Source organism: Equus quagga, chromosome 3 (assembly GCF_021613505.1).
Source record: "Equus quagga isolate Etosha38 chromosome 3, UCLA_HA_Equagga_1.0, whole genome shotgun sequence".
Taxonomy (NCBI): Eukaryota; Metazoa; Chordata; class Mammalia; order Perissodactyla; family Equidae; genus Equus; species Equus quagga.
The window spans coordinates 32,262,343-32,283,727 of record NC_060269.1 but is presented as its reverse complement, the minus strand read 5'-3'; the positions used below and the strand labels follow the sequence as shown (position 1 = coordinate 32,283,727).

Genomic DNA, 21,385 nt, shown 5'->3' with positions numbered 1-21,385 from the left:
GGCACCTGAGCTGACAACTGTTGCCAATCTTCTTTTTGTTCTTCTGCTTTTTCTCCCAAAATCCCCCCAGTACATAGTTGTATATTTTAGTTGTGGGTCATTCCAGTCGTGGCAGATTTAGTTTTTATTGAATATTAAAAAGCAGTGATTTCAACAAATGGTGCTGGGAAAACTGGATACCCACATACAAAAGAATGAAGTTGGACTCTTATATCTCACATCATATAAAAATTAACTCAAAATGGATCAAAGACCTCAATGTAAGAGCTAAGATTATAAAACTCTCAGAAGAAAACATAGGGAAAAGCTTCATGACATTAGATTTGGCAATGATTTCTTGGATTTGACACTAAGAGCACAGAAAATAAAAGAAAAAATACGTGACCTGGACTACATCAAAATTTAAAACTTTTATACATTGAAGGACGTGATCAACAGAACGAAAAGGCAACTCACAGAATAAGAGGAAAAATACTGTAAGTCATATATCTGATAAGAGATTAATGTCCAGAATACATACCAAACACCCACAACTGATTAACGACAACAAAAATAAACAACTCAATTAAAAAAATGGGCAAAAGACTCTCCTAAGAAGTTACACAAATGGCCAACAAGCACGTGAAAAGATGCTCGACTTCACTAGCCTTAGAGAAACGCAAATCGAAATCACAATGCGATACCATTTCATACACATTAGGATGGCTATTATCAAAAAAAGCAGAAAATAACAAGTGTTGGCCAAGATGTGGAGAAATGCGAACCTCTGCGCACAGCTAGCGGGAACGTAAAATGGTGCAACTGCCGTGGAAAAACGGGATGGCAGTTCCTCAAAAAGTGCCAGTTGTGGGTATATATTCAAAAGAACTGAAAGCAAGGTCTCAAACAGGTATTTGTACACCCATGTTCATAGCAGTATTATTCACAACAGTCAAAAGGTGGAAGCGACCCAAGTGTCCACGGATGAATGAAGAGATAAACAAAATGTGGTATATACATACAATGGAATATTATTCAGTCTTAAAAGGGGAGAAAATTCTGACACATGCTATAACATGTATGAACTGTGAGACATTATGCTAAGTGAAATAAGCCCATCATAAAAAGGACAAAAACCGTTTGATTCCACTAATATGAGGCACCTACAGTGATGAAATTCATTGAGACAGAAAGCAGAATGGTGGTTGCCAGGGGCTGGGGAGGGGGGAGTGGAGAGTTAGTGTTTAATGGGCAGAGTTTCAGTTCAGGAAGATGAAAAAAGTCTGGAGATGGATGGTAGGGACAGCTGCACAACAATGTGAATGTACTTAATGCCACTGAACTGTACATTTAAAAGTGGTTAAAATGGTAAAATCTTACATTATGTATATCTTACCACAATTCTTTTTTAAAAGCAATGGTTTTTCATGCCTTAATATCATGACATAAAGAATACACAGAAGGTGCTTCTTCAAAAGACTCCTTTATATTTTAAGCTGTAAGTCTCTCTCTCTCTCTTTTTTTTTTTTTTTGCTGTGGAGGAAGGAGTAGGGAGGGGCAAAAGGGATTTAGGAACTTTCCTGGCTTCTGACCTGGAATATAAGCAAAGAAATGGACTGTGTCTTTTTCTTGGCCAGACTGTTGTTCAAAGACTGCACAGATAAGATCTGTATCCTTGAGCACGTGGTACAACTGTTTTTAAGTCTTTCTCCTTCTCTTCCCAACAAACATTTATTTGCATCTGGACCAAACTCACCATGTCCTCTCTCTACAAGTTTTGGTAAATTCTGAGTTTCATACTATGCCTGAAGTAGCCTAAAATTCTTTTACTATTACCCTCCCTAAAATCTACACTGATCACATAATAAAAGCTGAACCAAATGACTGAACCAGTCAGCTTCGGCAGACTTTAACGCAACATCTACGCTCAGAAACAGAATCACGCCTTTCTCCTTTCTGAAGTTCTTCCTCAGCTGGCGGTAGGCTAGACGGAAAAGAGGCCAATTTTAGCAAGTCTTGGTCACCTACTAAGAGACATCTGTACTCCAGACTGAACATTCGAAAAGATCACCCAAAGAGCATGCTCCAGGAAGCAGAAAGACTGAGAAACACGACAATTGATGCACCCCAGTGGAATCAAACATTCTTAATGGCCACTGTACATTTTTGTTCAGTTGGAGACATGATGAGTACCAGTCGCACCAACTCAATCCTTTAGTTCTGGAAAGGTATACAACCTGAAAAAGTACGTTTCTTTCAGTGACAAATTGGAGTAATGACAGCCTTATGCTTATGGCATTTTCATAAACGGTATTCATAGTAGCATATGAGTCTGGTGCTCTGCATATGGTCTAATCAGACCAAGAATGCTTGTGATGTTGGTACATGACATATGCCAATTTCCCCATAGCATTATTTCTATGTCTTCATGAACATACATATCAGTCTATAAAAAAAAATCTACTAAACTTATAATCACCAAAAGCAATACGAGTATGCCATGATAGGGTCTCTACATTTTTTATGTTTTACAAAATTTGGCATACGTAACACAAGAAGCATTGTAGTGTCAACTAAAAACTGCTTCATTTTATCCTATAAATACACGTGAGCAGAGAGAAAGGAGGATTAACTACAATCCACATACGCTTCTCCAACAGATGTTTAGTGTCAGCCTCCATCTTCACCAAATTTTATAATAAATTCTGACATGAATCTATTTTTGACTTGTTCACTGATGGAGGTCCTAGGAAGCTATGATAATGATCTGAGGCAGAGACAGAGAAAGTGAAAACTAAGGGGGCCTGAGTTGCCCATAAACCAGCTCATTTGGTCTTAAATAACTTGGACAGCTGTACCGATAACTGAATTAGCTTGGGTGATGACTTTAGGTTTAATATTTTAAAACATTCTTTAAACTGTATCCATTCAAGAACATTTAGGTACACCAAGAAGTAAATCAATGAGTTAACCAGTGAAAAAGTTATTGATTATATTGTAAATACCGTGCTAGGTACTTGTGGGAAGAAATATAAGTAGGTAATTCATGATTTCTACCCTCAAGGAGTTTACTAATTATGAAGAAATACCATAAATGAAAATATTTGAGAATATTGCAACCCTAGCAAAATATCTGCACAACTATTGCTAAAAGGTCAGGCATCACTTCATAGAAAAACTTACGCAATCCTTTAACAAGAAGATTCATAGGAAAATCACAAGGGCCTAAAAATATTATGTAGGTCTTTAATATTGTCAAGATTTTAAAGGAACTTCTCCATCCGACAGCAGCTCAAAGGAAAAAAGTAAACAACTGGTGTCCAGAAGGAGAAGACAGTGTAGTGTTCTACAGATGCTTTAGATAAACTGAAAAGGCATAAAGTCATAAAGCATTAAGTGCACATGACTTTAGCACTGGTTTTTGGATTATGAAAACCTGTTAAGATATAACATCTATTTACTTCAAAACAGATAAACATCATCTCTTAGTAAAATTATGCCTTTACAGATACCTCCCTATCAAGCAGTAAGCTTGAAAAAGTAATAGAGAAGTAAAGAGAAAAGAAAAAATACTATTATGTCATCTATCCAGGGCCATCAAGGCCTTACATCTTTTAGTAAGTGATTTCTCCAGATCATGAAGGTCTTTAAATACAGAAATGACTTTTTAAAACTTTAATGCCTTGCATGGAAATCTTTCTAAAATGCCTCTCACTACATAATTCATCAAACATAATTCATCCATTCCCCAGTGACTCACACTAAGTATTATGGGTATCAGTTTCTGGACTGCACTTCAGTGAGGCTCTGAGAGGCTGTTGGGCTGCATGGAGGGTCATTTGCCCCTATACTAAATAGTGCCATACTGCTGTGCTTATATGGTTCATCTATAATCTTCTTAATATAGCTTTCTGTCTTTTCTCTCAAGTTTCATCAATTGTCACTTCTCCCTTCTAATAATATGGTTTATAGGATGCCAAACTGTTTCCTGCCTCAGAGACTTTGCACATGCTGTTTCTTAAGTCAGGTATGTTCTTTCCCCCAGTCTTTGTCAGGCCAGCTCTGACCTTCAGGCCTTCCCTTCCCTGACCACCCTCAACCCAACCACCCCCGATATAAAGTAGGGCACAGTTCTATGGACCCTATTTTACCTATGTAGTGATTTTTGTAATTTTGCAATTCAATTTTTCTTTGTATTTGTTTATTTAGCATCTGACTCCCTTAGCAGACTGTCAAGTCCATGAAGATAATGACCGCGTCTGCTTTATTTGCCATTACATACACAATGCATAGCACGTGCCTGGTACACAGAAATATTTGTACAGTAAAAAAAACAGAATTTCCCCAAGTTGTAAAATTTCTGAGAATATTAGATTAGACATATGGGCCACATTCAATAGAAAGGTGTGCTTTCAAAACATCTTTCACTTGAGAAAAAGAGCTCCAATAGTGAAGATATACATAATAAAGTAAACATAACTAAGGCAGCTTTACACATGCACAAAACACATAGGGAGACTGACAAAAGGGGAACAAAATGAAACTGTGTCCTTTTGCTATAGCTTAAGTGTGCTCTCTGTTTTCTGCTTAACTGCGGCTCCCCCATCCATTTCTTTGCTTCTCTGTTGAAATGATATTGTTAAAATTTAAAAGGCCCTTGGAAACTAAAATAAATAGCCAAGAAATGAACAGCAACTGATTGAGGTGCACTAGAGGGATTGGGCTAGCGATTACAGAGGCTGAGTAGACGTTATCTAAGAGATGAACCCTTACAGCAGGAAATTACAGCATTAAAACACAGAATTTAGCCAAGCAGCACCTGCCACTTATTTATTTATTTTTAACATGATCCAAATGTGAATGTTTGTCTCAGTCACAAAATGAGTCACTCTCATCGAGTCTGGCACAGCTTAGACTGGAAAACAAAAGCAATTACATAAACGACACACTTTAATAAGGCAGATACAAAGGTTCTCTGGATTATGGTACAAAGCACAATTTAGCCACAGAATAAAGCTTGATGCTCGACGAGAGAACTGACATCAGCACCCTCGCTAATCGCAGTACAAAAGCTTCTCTATGTTTTGTCAGAGCATAAAATGGGCCCAAATAAATCAGTCTTTGTTATCTGAAAATATCTGGGATTCTTAAAGTTTGTCCTATTTTTATCCTTGCTGCCTTGGTAGCCCCACAGAAAGTTGTACACTGCCTCACCAATCCTGCAGAGCGGTAAAAGACACAAAGGACAAGATCTCTAGAAACCTTCACAACTAAATATGCAAAGCGACTTTAAACAAAATTCATGTGAAAAATCATTTTAACTATTGGACTTGCATTATGAGCAGGTATCCTCGAGAAGCACTGCACAAAATTAATTTTGTTGTCATTTCTTATATGCACTCGTCACTTCTATTTTAAGTTGAATAAATGATGCAGTCCTAAGACTTCATCAGCGGGTCTGCACTTTGAGCGGCTTAAAAGCACCATACTCTGATACCAGTGTCTCATCTCAGGGTCTCAAGATTAACTTCGGCTATTACATTAACATCACAGGAGGACGGCATGTATAGTCCATGGATCCCAGTGGAAATGTATTTAGATCAGACTCCCACACTAAATATCCATAATGCTTGGAGTATTTGCATTGCCATTTACCCATTCCCTATGTCCAGTGACTGCCTACTGCCCATAGGATAAAGCCCAAACTCTCTGGCAGGGCACACGGGCCCCTCCAAGCCCCTCCCTATCTCTCCAGCCTGGCTTCTTGCCTGTCTGCCTTCCAACCACATCCATATCAGAAATGCTCGCAGTTCCCCCAGCACTCTGTTTCTGTCCTGCCTCTGGCCCTGACACATGCTGTTTCTGGGCACATAATCCACCCCCTGGATTCAGCTCAGACCTCTTTTGGGTACCACCCCTGAGCAGGCCTTCTCCAAGCTCTCCGTTTCCACCTCGTTCTTAGTTAGATGTTTGATGTCCCTACAAGTGACTTTCTTGAGGGCTGGAGCCATGTCTGTTCACCCTTCCTCTTTCTTTTCCCATTGCCTAGCCCCAAGGAGGCATATGGTCAATGTCTGCTGAATATTCCAATCAAAGGAGGCAAGGATAGGGGCCGGCTCCGTGGCCGAGTGGTTAAGTTCGTGCACTCCACTGCGGTGGCCCAGGGTTCGGATCCTGGGCACAGACATGGCACCGCTCGTCAGGCTGTGTTGAGGCGGCGTCCCACATCCTCACAACTAGAAGGACCTGCAACTAAGATACACAACAATGTACCAGGGGGGTTTGGGGAGATAAAGCAGAAAAAAAAAAAAAAAAGACTGGCAACAGCTGTTAGCCCAGGTGCCAATCTTTAAAAAAAAAAAAACAAAAAAGGAGGCAAGGATTAAAATATGGAAGCTCTCACACTATTTATGTTCTAGGGGGATACTGACATGACTGCAGTCTGCCCAGCCTGCTGGCGATTTGGCTGGCACGAATTGTCAGGCAAGGCAGAGGTGTCTAAACAATAAACTTGCTTTAAACACTCTATAGATATGAGAGCTATTTTTAAACATCCTTTCAAAAGAACTACTCTTTGAAACACTTTCTGTACTTAAGCAAATTGCATACGTTAAATTGAAGATAAACATTGCACTGAGGGAAGGTCTTAAGATAGGTTTTATCACAGCCTCAGAGTATGGGTATGTACATATTGGCAGGAAAGTATAGATGGAGTCTCATTATCTAGTGGAAGAAAAAAATTCAATCTGGATTAGCCCCAAACCGTTACCTGTAATGATATTATTGACAAATTCACAAAATATGCCTAAATGGCAAATGAGCTCAGTTTTAAAGAAAACATTGCAACTGCTGCACACTTGTTTTCTGAGTCCTCTGTGCTATAACTGACAGAGTACATTTCTGTTGTAAAGCTCGCCAAGACTCCCTAAATCCCTTCCCTGTGCCTCTACTGGAAGAACTCATTGTTGAGGAAACAGCCAACACACCGGTGGGCAAAACAGAAGAGGTAACCATGGTCCAGTGACTCTCAACCCTAACTGCACATAAGAAATATCTGGAGAACTTTACTTCCAAAAAGACTGATGCCTGGGGCCTCACCTCAGAACAACTAAATTGTAGTCTGGGGCCTTGGCACGGGCATATGTAGTTTTAAATGCGCAACGGTTGATTCTAAGATGCCGTCAAGACTGAGAACCACCAGTCCAACCAACAGACAGAATTAAGTTACTCCTTAGTAGAATTTAACAAAAGACAAACCCCATAACAAAGGTTCTTTCAAGCCTGTGTCTAATTCCTTAGCTTCTCATGCCTTCTGCTCTTTTCAATGCAGTATCTCCCTCCTTGTTTTTGTTCATAATATTTATCCTGCTGGCGAACGTTATTGTTTAAACTCCTTTCTACTGTTGGAAACCTAATCCATTCTTCAAGATTCTGTCCCAACTGTCCCCTTTTCTTGCCACACCTTCCCTCTGGACTCTCCGCAACCCATCAGTTACTGCCCTGAAATTACCAGGGGACAGTTTGGAATCATGTTATTTCACTACATACATTTCCAAATGTTCCAAATGCTTGTGAATTATTTTCCCAACTGGACATCAAGTTCCTTGAAAGCTGAGACCATTCCTTAAATTTTTTTGTATCTAACAGTGCTTTATACATCGTGAAGCCCTCAAGCCTTGACGGGAGGCCTTTAAAGATTTCTGTTCATCAGAATGACCCCAGAGAGCCAGTGAAGACAAATGAAAAGATCTCAGAGAAAGAAAAAAGAAGTCCAAAGTTGTTATCCTTAGGGTAAGGTCCAAATCCCTTTCACAGGATGGCACGCAAAGTTCTTCACAACCACACTTACCCTCCTTGCCTCTCCAGTCTCTCACCTCCACAGACGGCCTCAGCGAGCACCCACACAGCTTGTTCACTCCCCCACGGCTGTACATTTTGTTGCTTTGTTTGAGTCAAACACACCCTATCTGTCCCACCCAATGAGCTTCTACTCATTCTTCAAGACTTAGCTCAAGACCTCTTCTTGGGAGCCTTCCTCAACTTCCTTCCAATTAAGGCACCCACCCTACCCGCTCCCATTCCTCTGGGCTCTCAGCACACAGGTCCCCAGCAGCCCATTAACAAGCCCATTCCCTTACAGGACTTCAGAAAGATCTCTGATGACTGCATTTAGGTCTCTAGGTAGCTGCTAAAGTTTACCAGGACCCCATAAGCTGAAGAAGAACCGCAGGACTTCCTACATTCTTGAGCCAACTGCCCTTCCATCATGAAACATCACCACTGTAATTTTACTAACCCTCTATTATCCTAGAAAACTGGGGGGAAAAGTGCAGTGGAACTTTCTTATTTTGAAATCTCTTAGAAGGTCTATCACAACTGATATTTAAGGAAAAAGGATCATTACTGTGAATTCTTTGGTAGAATTAAAAACTTATGTATAATCTCAGAAATCTGTAAAATGTTAGGGTTGAAGATATGTGTATCACAAGATAAAAATGCTATTTTTAATAGGATAGGTTTTATCTAAATTTCATTGGCAGAGTAATCGTTAAATAAATTACGGGAAATCTATACAAGAATAAATCTATGTAAAGTATTTAAAAAGTGAGATAGATCTACATACATGAAAAATGCCTACAAGATAATTGTTAAGTGAAAAAAAGCAAGCTGCAGAATTGTACATAAGGTATGATTCCATTTGTCTGAAATGATTGCGTGTTTGTATACACACAACACACATAAACTATGTTTAGAGAACAGGTCTCTGGTCTCTTTGGAAGTTTTAACTGTTGTAATATAGGGATGGGAGAACAGACACATTTCATATTTTTATTTTATATACTTTTGTATAGTCTGATTTCTTCAAGAAGCTTCCATTTATTATTTTTATGATTTAAAAAATATTACATATTTAAAGAGCTTATGCCTAGAAATACTCTAAAAAAGAAAGGCCATTAATTTTTTTTAAATCTAGGAATGATGTACACACAAAAAAAAGCTTACGGATGTATGGAAATGCATACTCTTCTTTTTACTCTGCAATTAGTGAATGAATTCAACCTTTCTTTTAAATATAGAATTGCAGGATACATCTGGAAGGAGTCTTAGTCAGGAAATAGCTTAGACAAAGTATAACTACTTTGTTTTAAAGACTGAAATTCTAGGGTTAAAAAAAGGAAAATTGGGAGCACTTAGGATAGAGGAACAAATTTCACCTTCTCCCCTTCCCATAAAGTCCAGTGGTTATAATATTCATATATTTTAAATTTATTTTAAAATACATCAGTAAATGGTAATATACTAAGATATTTAAATATCTAAAATAAGCACTTTGGGAATTACTTGACCTATTAAAAATATTAAATTTCCATAATAACACCAGCAGGGTAAATAAAATATAGAAAAACAAATTAACCATGAAGCAGGGACAAAAGAAAACCATTTGCTTTAAAATACTTGAGTTGTTTTCCAGGAAGCACCATCTTTTCTCATAGAGCAAAATAAGGAAAAAACAGGCTCGGTGGAAGTTTCCACTCCACTGGCTCTATCATTATGATCATCTGTTCCAAACACACACAAGCCTAAAATTTCCTGTTTTCAAACCATTGTCACCATTTTCTAGCCTAGTGCTATCTGTGCTAACTTTAGCTTAGTAATATAAACAAAAGAATACACCAAAAATAATGCAGAACAATGCCTAGATGTAGGCTAACAACTGTTGCACAAATCTTTTAAATAGGAGTTTACATACATCGCCTGGACAAAAACAAATTGGCGGGACCTGAAACAATTTCATGATAGTAAAACTGATAAAAAAAAAAACCCAAGTTTAACTTGGAAATACTACAGTAGCTGGGGGAAAATTCTGGGAATTTTAAACTATTAATTAATAGTGTATAATTTACTTGTTGAAATCATTGCTAAACTGATGCCTACCTCAGAGCCCTGGCATTGATCCCACATAAAACAAACAAACAAAAAGAGCAACAACAAAAACTCCTCAGTATTTAATATACACAACGTCGTTCTTACACCTTTTCTGGGTTATAGACCTCTTTGAGAATCTGATAAAAGCACCTTTTCTTAGAAAAAGGCACATAAATAATACTATATACAGTTTCAGGGGTTCACAGTTTTCCTGTGGCATCTGTTAAGAACACTTGAAATAGGACTACACTTTAATACTTCTTACTACAAAGAACAGTTTGGTATGAGACCTTGGACCCCAACCAGGGTCCACAGGAAAGTAGGTCACCCGACGGCATTAACTCTCAATACAGCACTGCGGGGCAGGTCGAGGATATTTTTACTTATAAATATGAGTTCATATCTCATCATATTTCCACCTGTCAGGCTGTGGGACACACTGTGACTCTGGGGGTTTTCAAGGCGTCCTTACCCTGACTAGGAGGAGGCTGAAGAGAGGAAGAGCCTGGCTTGCAACATCCTGTGTGACTGGGCACGGAGGTCTGGGGGGACTGGAGAGCTGCATCTGTTCTGGGAAGACCACCTGCCTTGGGTTTCATCTGACGTCACCCTTTTCTTTCCACCGTGTGCAATAAGAGTCAGTGAGTTCATATTAGGGTGTGATCAGAGGAAAACGGGGCAGGAAGTCCACTCCATCTCTTGGAATCAGCTTTGGCCTGCCTCTGGCCTAGACAAAAGGGAGCTGGAGTCATATGCCATCTGGCCAGTTAGAGATTCAGCAGGGGAGCCGCAGCTAGTGATGGAACAAGCACTTACCCAGCTCTGTCTTCTGCATTTCTCCCTGAGAACCTATGGAGGCAGAGGTGGCACAAATGTCCAGGCAGCCTCCTACCAATCTAGCTGAAAACAGCAGAAGTGCAATAAAGAGCTATGAGCATTATCATCAGCTCTAATCACACCCAGAGTCATTAAGCCATTAATTCCACTTCTAGGAATCTCACCTAAGGAAAGAATGCAAAATGCAGCTAAGTACGTGGGCATCAAAATACTCCACATAAACAGGCAGATATTTGAAACAATCTAAATCTTCAACAACAGGCAGAGTGAAGAACAGCCCAGTTTTAGAACTGAAAGTTCCACATCCTGGGAAACCCTTCAGGCCTGAGCAAACCAGGAAGGTTGGTGAGAGTAGGGAATTGAGTAAATGAATTACAATAAATCTCCATAAGGGAGTCTTATGTAGTCATTAAAATTATGCTTTTGAATGGCATTTTTAAGATTTTTTTTTTACCCGTGTTTTGCAAAACTTCCAAAATATTGAGATCTTCGCAAGAACTCATCTTCTCCATTTGGAGTAACTGGAATCTGGTGTGAAGGAATACTGGCAACACTTTCCTTTCTACCTTTTCTGGCTCCCCTGTCACCTGTGCCAGGTAGAGCCGACTACTCTGGGGTGTCCACAGCACCTCGTGCAAACTTCTAACAGAGTCCTCTTCTCTGGCATGTCTATCAGGCTTTGCACAGCTTCTTTTCTCCCCAAGACCCTGTCTTATTCCTCCTTAATCCAAGTACTTAGCATAGCGCACAGCACGCAAGGACTTGGCGGCTTAACAGGCAAGTGTGATAACTGTTACCTGAACAAATGAACGAATGTTTCCTGGTGACCCTGATGACGCTCTCTCTGTTCTTCACTACCTTGCTTTTCACGTACATAAAGGATATGCCAAACCAAGAGTGGGCCTCCTTTCTGCTATAAGAGTGCAGCCATAAATCTTATCAAATCCCCACTCCACAGGGCTCAGTCAACAAAAAGTGAAACTAACTTAATCAAGGAACAAGTCAATATGAAATCATGTTAATATGCTAATATTAGGAAGCTACAACTTCAGACAGTGCCCACAGTATTATGAGAACATCTACATATTTTAATTATAAGACATTATTTATGTTAGCACGCTTATTTCTATATATATAGTTATAGTCTCTCTCTCTCTCTCTCTCTTTATTCAACACTGTTGTGTGTGCATGTGTAGTGACATTCCAGTCTCTGAGGGTAGACTGTAATGTCATTAGAGAATAAGGGCAAAATGCCACGTGCTATGAAGTATAGTGTCAATGAACATGTTAACTGAAGAACAAGACGTGAGAACTTAAATACTGTTGTTTAAGTGGCAGGAAATTATCACATCTTAAAGTCACAAAATTTTCAAGCACAGATACAAATTCTAATTGCAGCTTTAGAGCAGTGCTGTCCAACAAAACTTTCGGCAATGGAGATGGCTGCACTGACCATCACAGTAGCCACCAGCCACACGTGGCCATAGTGAACATGAAAGATGGCTGGTGCAACTGAGGAACTGATTTCTTAGTTCATTTAATTTAATTTAGCCACATGTGGCTAGTAGCTATCCTATGGATAGTGCAGTTTTAAAGTCCATTTCTTTGACTTGAGAGAGAGGCAATAGCAATTGCTAAAGAGGCTGCCGCTCTAAATAATAAAACTCACAACAAATGGTTAAATTGTGCAGTGTTACCGTGAGCTGTTGTGCCTGAGATGCTAACAGTTATGTGACCCTATTTCCTGATTGTACTATGTTCCACAAACTTACTTTGTCCCACAAATGCATGTAACCTATGTTGTTATTTTTTTGAAAATAATACAGTTGCTTAAATAGATTTTAAAGAAACAGAACACCAACAACAATCAGGAATTTAAAAAAATTGATCTTCCATAAAACCAAAAATATTTCTGTTTCTTGCTCAGCTATCCAATCGAAAATAATTAGTTCTGGAATAGAGCTAGTGTTTTGAGTTTCCACCAAAACATACAAAAGCATTCTCATTTTCTTCTCTAAGTTCCTTATTGAACATTTGCAGTTTATAATAAAGTAAAACCCTGATACATGGAGATTTGGATCACAGTTCAAAAACAACACTTCCACATTAAGAACCAGAGCAAAAGCAATGAAGTGTTACAAAAACAAACTTAAAATTTCCACAATTACATTTATATGCCAAAATATTGGTTATATATTATAAGCCAAAATAATGGTTAGTATAATTTTCTTCTAAACATAAAACTCAGTCTAACGCTTTCAGAACAAAAGATAGATGGCAGTGAAAGGTTTCCGTAGAAAGACATACTTCCAAAGAGATAAAATATGCATTCTGGAGTCACTGACTGTAAAATACATTAAGTTTAAGGTGCAGGGACGAATAACCTCATCCAAAGAGGAGAATTAAGTACAAAGTGGAACACGATACAAAAATTACTCCACAGATAATGAAATCAAGATCTTTGATGCGAATGTGGAGGACCCAGCCCAAGTGCTGATGATGACGACCTCCCCACCCCATGACAGAGGGGGGTGCCCCTTTTCATAAAACATGCTTTGGGGGGGGAGAGGACACTTTTTCATCCAGGTAACATGCAGATACTGATCTCATCATATAAGAAAAGCTGTTGATCATTTACCTCTTTTTGTTTTCAACAAATCCGTGCTATCTTGCCCATTCTATGGTGTGTCAGCCCTAAAATGAGCCCAGCTTTCTTTTTCCTGTCAACTTTCCATCTCCCTCTACACCACCCAAGCCTCATAACCTTTGACCAACAGGAAGTAGATACAATGGACTGAAAATAACAGCGACTGTAAGGATTTGTGTATGCATGATTTAATGCTTGAGGACTAGGAGAGAGGGTTAGGGGGAAAGAGAAAATGACTAGCTATTTCTGCCAGAGGAGTAACAGTGGCATTTAGCAGGACCCAACTCATCTTGAACTCCAAGCAAAACTGTTACCCAAGTTATATAGTTCATAAAAGCTAAAAAAAAATATGCACAGTATGCATAATAATACATATACTGATATACCACAAGCAGTTGACACAAGATAACTCATACACTTAGCTACTTTAAACGTGTTAGGAACCCTGTGAGACAATCAGGGTTATTCACAAAGTGCTGGCATCTGAGGTAAGATGACAACTGACTGCATCTGACTTGCCAACTTGGAAGTTCACTAAAGTCTGCAAAAGCTAAAAATAACCAGACAAACATGTTTACAGCATTTTAAAAATACAGGATCCACACACTGTCTTCTAAATATAAACCTTGAGTGTGGAGTACAGCGATTGGCTTAGGGTTTTCAGACGTCATCAGGACATCCCACACTTCACCACAGCAATTCACATTTCAGTATTTTACTTTAAATATACAATTGGTGGTATTTAACTAGAGTGAAGGAGGAGTGTGTTTGGAACAGGGAAGACAAGCAGGAAAGGAAAGGATGGTACCTCTTCTGCCATTTAGGGCTTCAGAATACCACAAAGCCCCCAACTCTTTGTGGTGGGACCTGACCTTCTTGAAATTCTGAAAGCGACATCCTGCCTGGATTTTTCCACTCCACACATCCACTCTCCAATTCAGCAGTCCCTTCCCCCTTCCTCATTCCTAAATCTATAGATGCTGCTGCAATAGATAAATGGAGACAGGAAGCCAAGCGGAACACACACATATATGCAAAAGTCTCTACATCCCAACTGGTCCATGAGTGTCTGAATTTTGAAGACAACAATTCTAACTCTTTTCCTGTTCTTGAAAACTGAGACAAGTCTAAGTCAAGCACAGGGAAAATTTTCCAACTCAAAACCATAATGCTTATATCAGTTGGGACTGCCTGGGGTGGCTGTAGTAAGACTATTAAGGAATTCAAAGGGGTTATTTTATTAGGGGAAATAAAATGTCTATTTGGTCTCTATAACTTATTTATATATTTGGTCTCTATAAGTTATTTATTTTTTGATATTAATTTTTGGATAGGATTGGTTTAAATTTTATCCTCTGCCTTTAATTCTAAGAAAATTTAAAAACTTAACAGCTATTTAAAAAAATGAGAAAAAAACCTGCAGCAACAGATTTAGCCCTATACTTGTATGCCATAAACTTCAAATGTCTGTGCCTTTTAATTCAAAGTACTGTGGTGGAATCTACCTTTCTGGAGGTTATCCAATATAATTAAAGTGTTCTCCAGAATAAAATCACCTAAGGCATATGGGCATTTTCTTAACAAATTTATTTATGTATTTATTTATTTATTTTGAGGAAGACTGGCCCTGAGCTAACATCCGTGCCCATCTTACTCTACTTTATATGTGAGACACTTGCCACAGCATGGCCTGACAAGCAGTCCACAGGTCTGCACCCAGGATCCAAACTGACAAACCCCAGGCCGCCGAAGCAGAGTGCAAGAACTTAACTGCTATGTCACCGGCCAGCCCCAACAAATTTATTTTTAATACACTACTAGCGACGACAAATTCAACTGAAAAACTGAGAAAAAATAATATATAATCCCACCATGAAAAAATATTTCTTCCATATTTTCATCTAATTTTTATTCATATACATATTTTTTAAATGAAGATGAATGTATCTTTGGTTTCATGAGCTACATTTCTAATTTTCTGAGGTTTAAAATCCTCAGGTTTAAAATTTTAATTCACTAATATTTCACTTATTGTGACTTTTTCCAAGTCTTGCTTACCATGCTGCAACTATGCAAATGAAGATGAAGCCCTCACTGTAATGCTTTCTGAAACCCAATAAAAAGAATACATTTAGGCGCCGGCCTAAAGTGGTTACGTTTGCATGCTCCGCTTCGACAGCCCAAGTCTTCACCAGGGTTTCGCCAGTTCGGATCCTGGGCGCAGACACGGCACTGCTCGTTAAGCCATGCTAAGGAGGCATCCCACATGCCACAACTAGAAGGACCCACAACTAAAAATATACAACTATGTTCCGGGGGGCTTTGGGGAGAAAAAGGAAAAAAAAAAATCTTTAAAAAAACCCAGAACACATTTAATGATTGTAAAAACAAGACATTTATTTACCATGGTCTTTCTTACTTAGCATGCATTCAAGATGCGTTCTAGCAATTAATCTATTTAATTATAACTCAAAGAATGTCCTGTTAAGCCTTGTCCAATTTGGTACAGTATGCAGTCAAAGCTCTAAACAAATAATGAGGGAAACAAATATGTATGACCCTATCAGACAGAAATGCTATCACTTAGTTTACCAACAACTGCAGTCTCACGCTGTGTAGAATGATTTAGCAAATCTAACAGATGAAAAGTTTACTCCAGAAAAAGATCTTCTGATACTTCACCTTATGTTAGGCATTGTAACCCGAAGACATTCTCAGAAGAAATCTCTCATTCTTGGCCATTTATATGTTTATACCTTAAAAATTCAAAGATTAGGCAATCTACTTATAGATTACCTACAATGAACAAAGGATAGTTTGTTCTAAAAACAGAGGGGAACTCGAGGAGAAATAAAATATCCCTAATTAAATTTAACTACACTTTAAAAAAGAAATAAAAAAAGCACTACGCTGTATTTTGTTGAATAATTGATGATGAAAAGGCAAAGCAATGAGATTTTCACTTAAAGATTAAGATTATGTAACCCTAAATTGGCTGAAGTAAATGACTTTTTCGTAACTAGATCCAATTCTTGGTGAAGCAAAGACAGGAAGAATAAAAAAACACATCTTTAGCTAGCGTCCTAGACATGGCACAGACTAAGAGGAGGAACTTGTTCCCTCATTTATCACTCAAGTCCCCACACCAACCCCATATGGCATTCTAATCTTTATGAGCAGTTTAAAAAGAATAATCAGAAATAAAAACTATCCAGCACTGTGGCCATCAAGGATCCCTTCTGGTTCCTCTCAGCCAGTCCTTTCACCAATGGCTTAGAGGGAACCATAGCTAATCATTCATTTATACTCAGTTTTCTAGGCTCTTTCTCTTCACGGTTCTGTTCTCAAAACTTAACACACACGATGCCTGACACGCAACGCCTGACAAAAAGCAGGGACTCAGCAAGTGGTGACTGATCGAATGAATGAATGAATGAGAGCCCCGATGAACAGTATAAGGTAAGCCCTAGAAGGACCATTACAGTCATCCATAAACAATTATTAAGTTTTCATTATGAAGTGGTTTGATCGTGGCAACAAGCCAGAAAAACGAAAAGACATACAATGACAATGAATTAATTGAAAAATTACCATTAAATTTGTCTAAATAGGCTTACACTTTAAATGTAGAAATAAGCATACTAAAAACCACTTTAGGTGCTATTATATGAAATACAACTAAATGGAAAAAGTTTCCCCCAAGATATGCGGAAGGAACAAGAAACAGGGCATAAAGTTACAGTGAATGCAATGCATTGATATGGGTTTCCTTTATTCTCCATTCTTTTGTCTGCCCCCTAGTGGAGTCCTTAAGAGCAGAGAAAACATAAAAATAGGCAGGCACTACAAAAATCAGGAAAAACAGGGGACCACGGCCCAGTGGCCCGGTGGCATAGTGGTTAAGTTTGCACGCTTCCACTTCAGTGGCCGGGGTTTCTCGGGTTCAGACCCTGGCATGGACCTACACACCTCTCATCAAGCCATGATGTGGTGGTGGCGTCCCACGTAGAAAACAGAGGAAGATTGGCACAGATGTTAGCTCAGGGATAAATCTTCCTCAAACAAAAAGAGGAGGATTGGCAAGAGATGTTAGCTCAGGGATAATATTCCTCAAAAAAAAAAAAAAAACCACCACCACCAACAACAACAAAAAAATCAAGAAAAACAAACAAAAACAGAACAGAACAAAAACCACAAAGCACAGGGGCTGGCCCCATGGCCGAGTGGTTAAGTTCACGCGCTCCGCTGCAGGTGGCCCAGTGTTTCGTTGGTTTGAGTCCTGGGCGTGGACATGGCACTGCTCGCTGGGCAGCGCTGGGGCAGCGTCCCACATGCCACAACTAGAAGGACCCACAACAAAGAATATACAACTATGTACCAGGGGGCTTTGGGGAGAAAAACGAAAAAAATAAAATCTTCAAAAAAAAAAAAAACCACAAAGCACAAAGAGCTTACTTTGGACTTCTAGAAATCAGTCACTCAAGAATAGAAAGTTAATTTATGAATTCCTATTAAACAGTTTTTTCCCCACAAACAAAACTTTCCTATCAACTTTGGAGGTTCACTATTTCCTTGTGCACCTTTGGACTTTTGCTCATTGCCTTTTAAGGAAAAGTCTGCATCTCTAAATTGCATCTAGGTAGTATATGGCTTTCCCGATATTTAAGAAGACAATTTACTGACTGCTAGTTTCTAAGCTGACATGGTCTGGCCACTTGATTTTTGGTTTTCAGGTGTCTTCGACATGAATAGCTAACACAAATCATTTCCATGAAGAAGATTCTGGAAATCTATGGATTCATTTCCACAGTACACCAAGTCAAGGAACAGGTAAAGCGAAACGGAGACGCTGGTTCAGTGATGGCAGGCGTGGTTGAGTGACTCCTTTCGGAAAGCACGCTTATCTCCATGGGGATCTTTCTGTCTAGAAGGGGTGTGGGATTTGTCTATGATCTCATCATCAGCAACAGCCGACTCGCCTCTAAATCAGCTGCCCATTTTATACCAGTTTCGCACTAACATGTACAGTTCTGTTAAGTACGGAGATGACAGACACTGCTAGTGACTTATGTAAACAACCAATCACGTGACACCCTCTCCCCTCGTGACTGGTGACACATTTGCAAGACAGCCAGCCAGGGTTATACAAACTCTACTCACTGAACAAAAACATCAGAAAATGATCCCTGAAGGGGAAATACAAGCATTAGACATAGTTTCTGGGCATCAGTGATCCAGTGGTTCCATTTCTGAACTTCTAGAGCAGTCAGAATGCATAATAACTCAGATTGTTGTAAACGAAATCATTTCTAGAGAGGTGATTCTAGATATTCTCCCATATTTAAGTACTTGAATATATAAAACTCCTCCTGCAGTGGTAGGAATTTTGTTCCTCAGAACTGTATAAAAATCAAATGAGAGAATCCATACAAAAAACTTGCTGAGATGAATAAAGGTACTAAAATAAACAGCTGACTTCATTACCTTTTTTTTTTTAAGATTGGCACCTGGGCTAACATCTGTTGCCAATATTCTTTTTTCTTCTTCTTCCCAAAGCCCCCCAGTACATAGTTGTATATCCTAGTTGCAGGTCCTTCTAGTTGTGGCATGTGGGATGCCACCTCAGCCTGGATTAACGAGTGGTGCCATGTCCGCATGCAGGATCCCAACCGGCGAAACCCTGGGCCGCGGAAGCAGAGCCCACAAACTTAACCACTCGGCCACAGGCTGGCCCCTTAATTGCCATTTTTAACACCCTTTGTAGAAGTGCATTAGTACGATAATTCTGGCAGGTTCTAAAAGCAGTTAGCTCCCAGAGATTTATGACTACATCTTACATGCATCTTACTCACCAGCTTTTTCATGGAGGAAAGAGAGCAGCCTAAATCAGGGGAGACGAAGTGTTAAAGGTTTATTTTAACAAGCAAATGCTCAGGATATAGAACATAAGACCAATTTTTCTGTCCTTAGATGGTTGTGAATGCTATGAAGGGTGGGAGGGATGGGGAGACAGCTGACACCCATCTTCCTCTTCATTTATCTTTTCCCTTTGGACAAAACCCTTAGCGACAGGAAGTATCAAGGAAGACAGAATGAAACTCCTATGCTTGTAATGCTTTTCCCAATTTCTCTGTTGTCGTTCAGATCTCTACTAGAAAAGCAAGAAAAGGCAGATTTTAACCTGGGACCTCAAAGGATTTATTCCAATCATCAAGGTTCATATGTCAGGAAGACGGAAGGTGGGGGGAATTTCCCCTAGCTCTCTATATTTGGATATGGATCCTTGGGTTAACTTTTAAGTCTTGTGTGTTTCACTGCCAAATTATTTATAGAGGGTAAAAGCAGCTCAAATAATTGACTTTCTTAAAATTTACTATATTTAGACAATGATATCACTACTAAGTTTTAAATACACTAACTTCATGACATAATCCTTAAAGCATGCTTATACATCTAATTTAATGTTCTGGAGGCTGTTCAAATTATTCATTAAAATGAGTAACAAAGGAACAAAACAATGAAGAGGCAGCTGTTCCATTTGTGTATCTGATTTGCAGCATGTAGCGTATTCATAGTTAAACAGAGCGAAACAGGCTACTGAAGAAAGAACTGTCTCCATTCCTAAATAAATCAAACATATTTTAAAAATTAGTGCAGTATCATTATTAAAGACAAGTTTATACAAGCAACACTAACTTTTTTGTTGTGTTATGAAATTAAACTTACAGCATTAATCACCAATTGTAATCATATTTTATTACGGTTTTTGCTGGTTTCTTTAGCATCTCATCTAGGTACACTATAAGCAATTTCAGGGCAGAGACCCTGAGTCACTCCTGTCCACCAAGCTCCTAGCATATTACGTGGAATAAGAGATGCTGAAAAAAAGTATTTATGTTAAAAGGCCCTATTAAATTCATACATGCAGGAGGTTAAAACATCAAACTGTACAGAAGAACCTATAGGCAACACAATAATCCCCACCCAAGGCATCCTCGCCCCCAGCTCTACTCTAAAGAGAAGCATGTCCTGGTTTTGGCTGGGCTTGTATGTAGGTAGCCCCTGGTTGTTCTTGGTTTACCCCTCCCCTGCCCTTTGCCTCATCCCCTCCCATTCTCTGCCTCTCCCTCTGGGGCGGGGTGAGTATTTATTTCCCTCTCTCCTGCCTTTAATTCCTCGTTTCCAGTGGTGACTGCCTAGCTTCTGACCACAGCGGCCCTGAGTGGCCGCTCCTCCTTCCTCCACTGCTCCAGGGCTCAGTGATCTTGTGCACACTTACTATTTCCTCCTCTGTCCGTCCAGCCCTAAAAGTGTAAGGACCCTCCTCTAAACTCAGCCCACAGCACCTAAACAGTCCCTTCATTAAAGTCTGCATTTCTTAACAGCACACTAAACGAGACACCTCACATTTCCAAATACTATGCTTACGTATGACATCACTTTTAGATATTATCTATTGAAGTCCAGGCTTGACAGTCAGCTCACTTTCCGCCTGCTTCTTCACTCTTTCCTCCCAATGTAGGATACCACCAGTTGCAGTCCCTCAACCAGAGGGACTTCAAGCCACATACTTAAGCCACTGTTTCAATTCATCAGTCATAGAGCATAACTTTCTTGGAGTAATTAGTTTCCATCCTCTCCCTCCATCTTCCCTCACCCCCTTCCACTGCCTAATTTTTATCTGCTGTACATATATACTTTCACACTGTCAAAGCGGATAACATTTACATTCTGTCCTATAACCACCTCAATTTTCTTTGCTTTTTTACTCTAAAGATTGAGTCTAAGAGTTTAAAATAATAAAGGGCATTTACACTATTCATGACCATGGGTGTGTTGTTCCCCACACTCCCAAGTAGGGGCTAGGAATGCACTGGCCTCTCTACTTGTCCAGTTGTCAGTACCACTATCCCCATGTCACCCAATGGAGAATGCCCCTAGGGTCAAGGTCTAATGGATTCTGTTTTTCACTTCACAACTACCCTTTATCAGATC

General features: G+C 39.3%; 1 protein-coding gene across 6 annotated transcripts in view; it reads right to left on the bottom strand.

Annotated features, from left to right (window-relative positions):
- Positions 1-21,385, bottom strand: part of GAB1 (GRB2 associated binding protein 1) — a 117,888-nt gene that overhangs the window by 39,771 nt on the left and 56,732 nt on the right. The gene's annotated exons all lie outside the window — the stretch shown is intronic.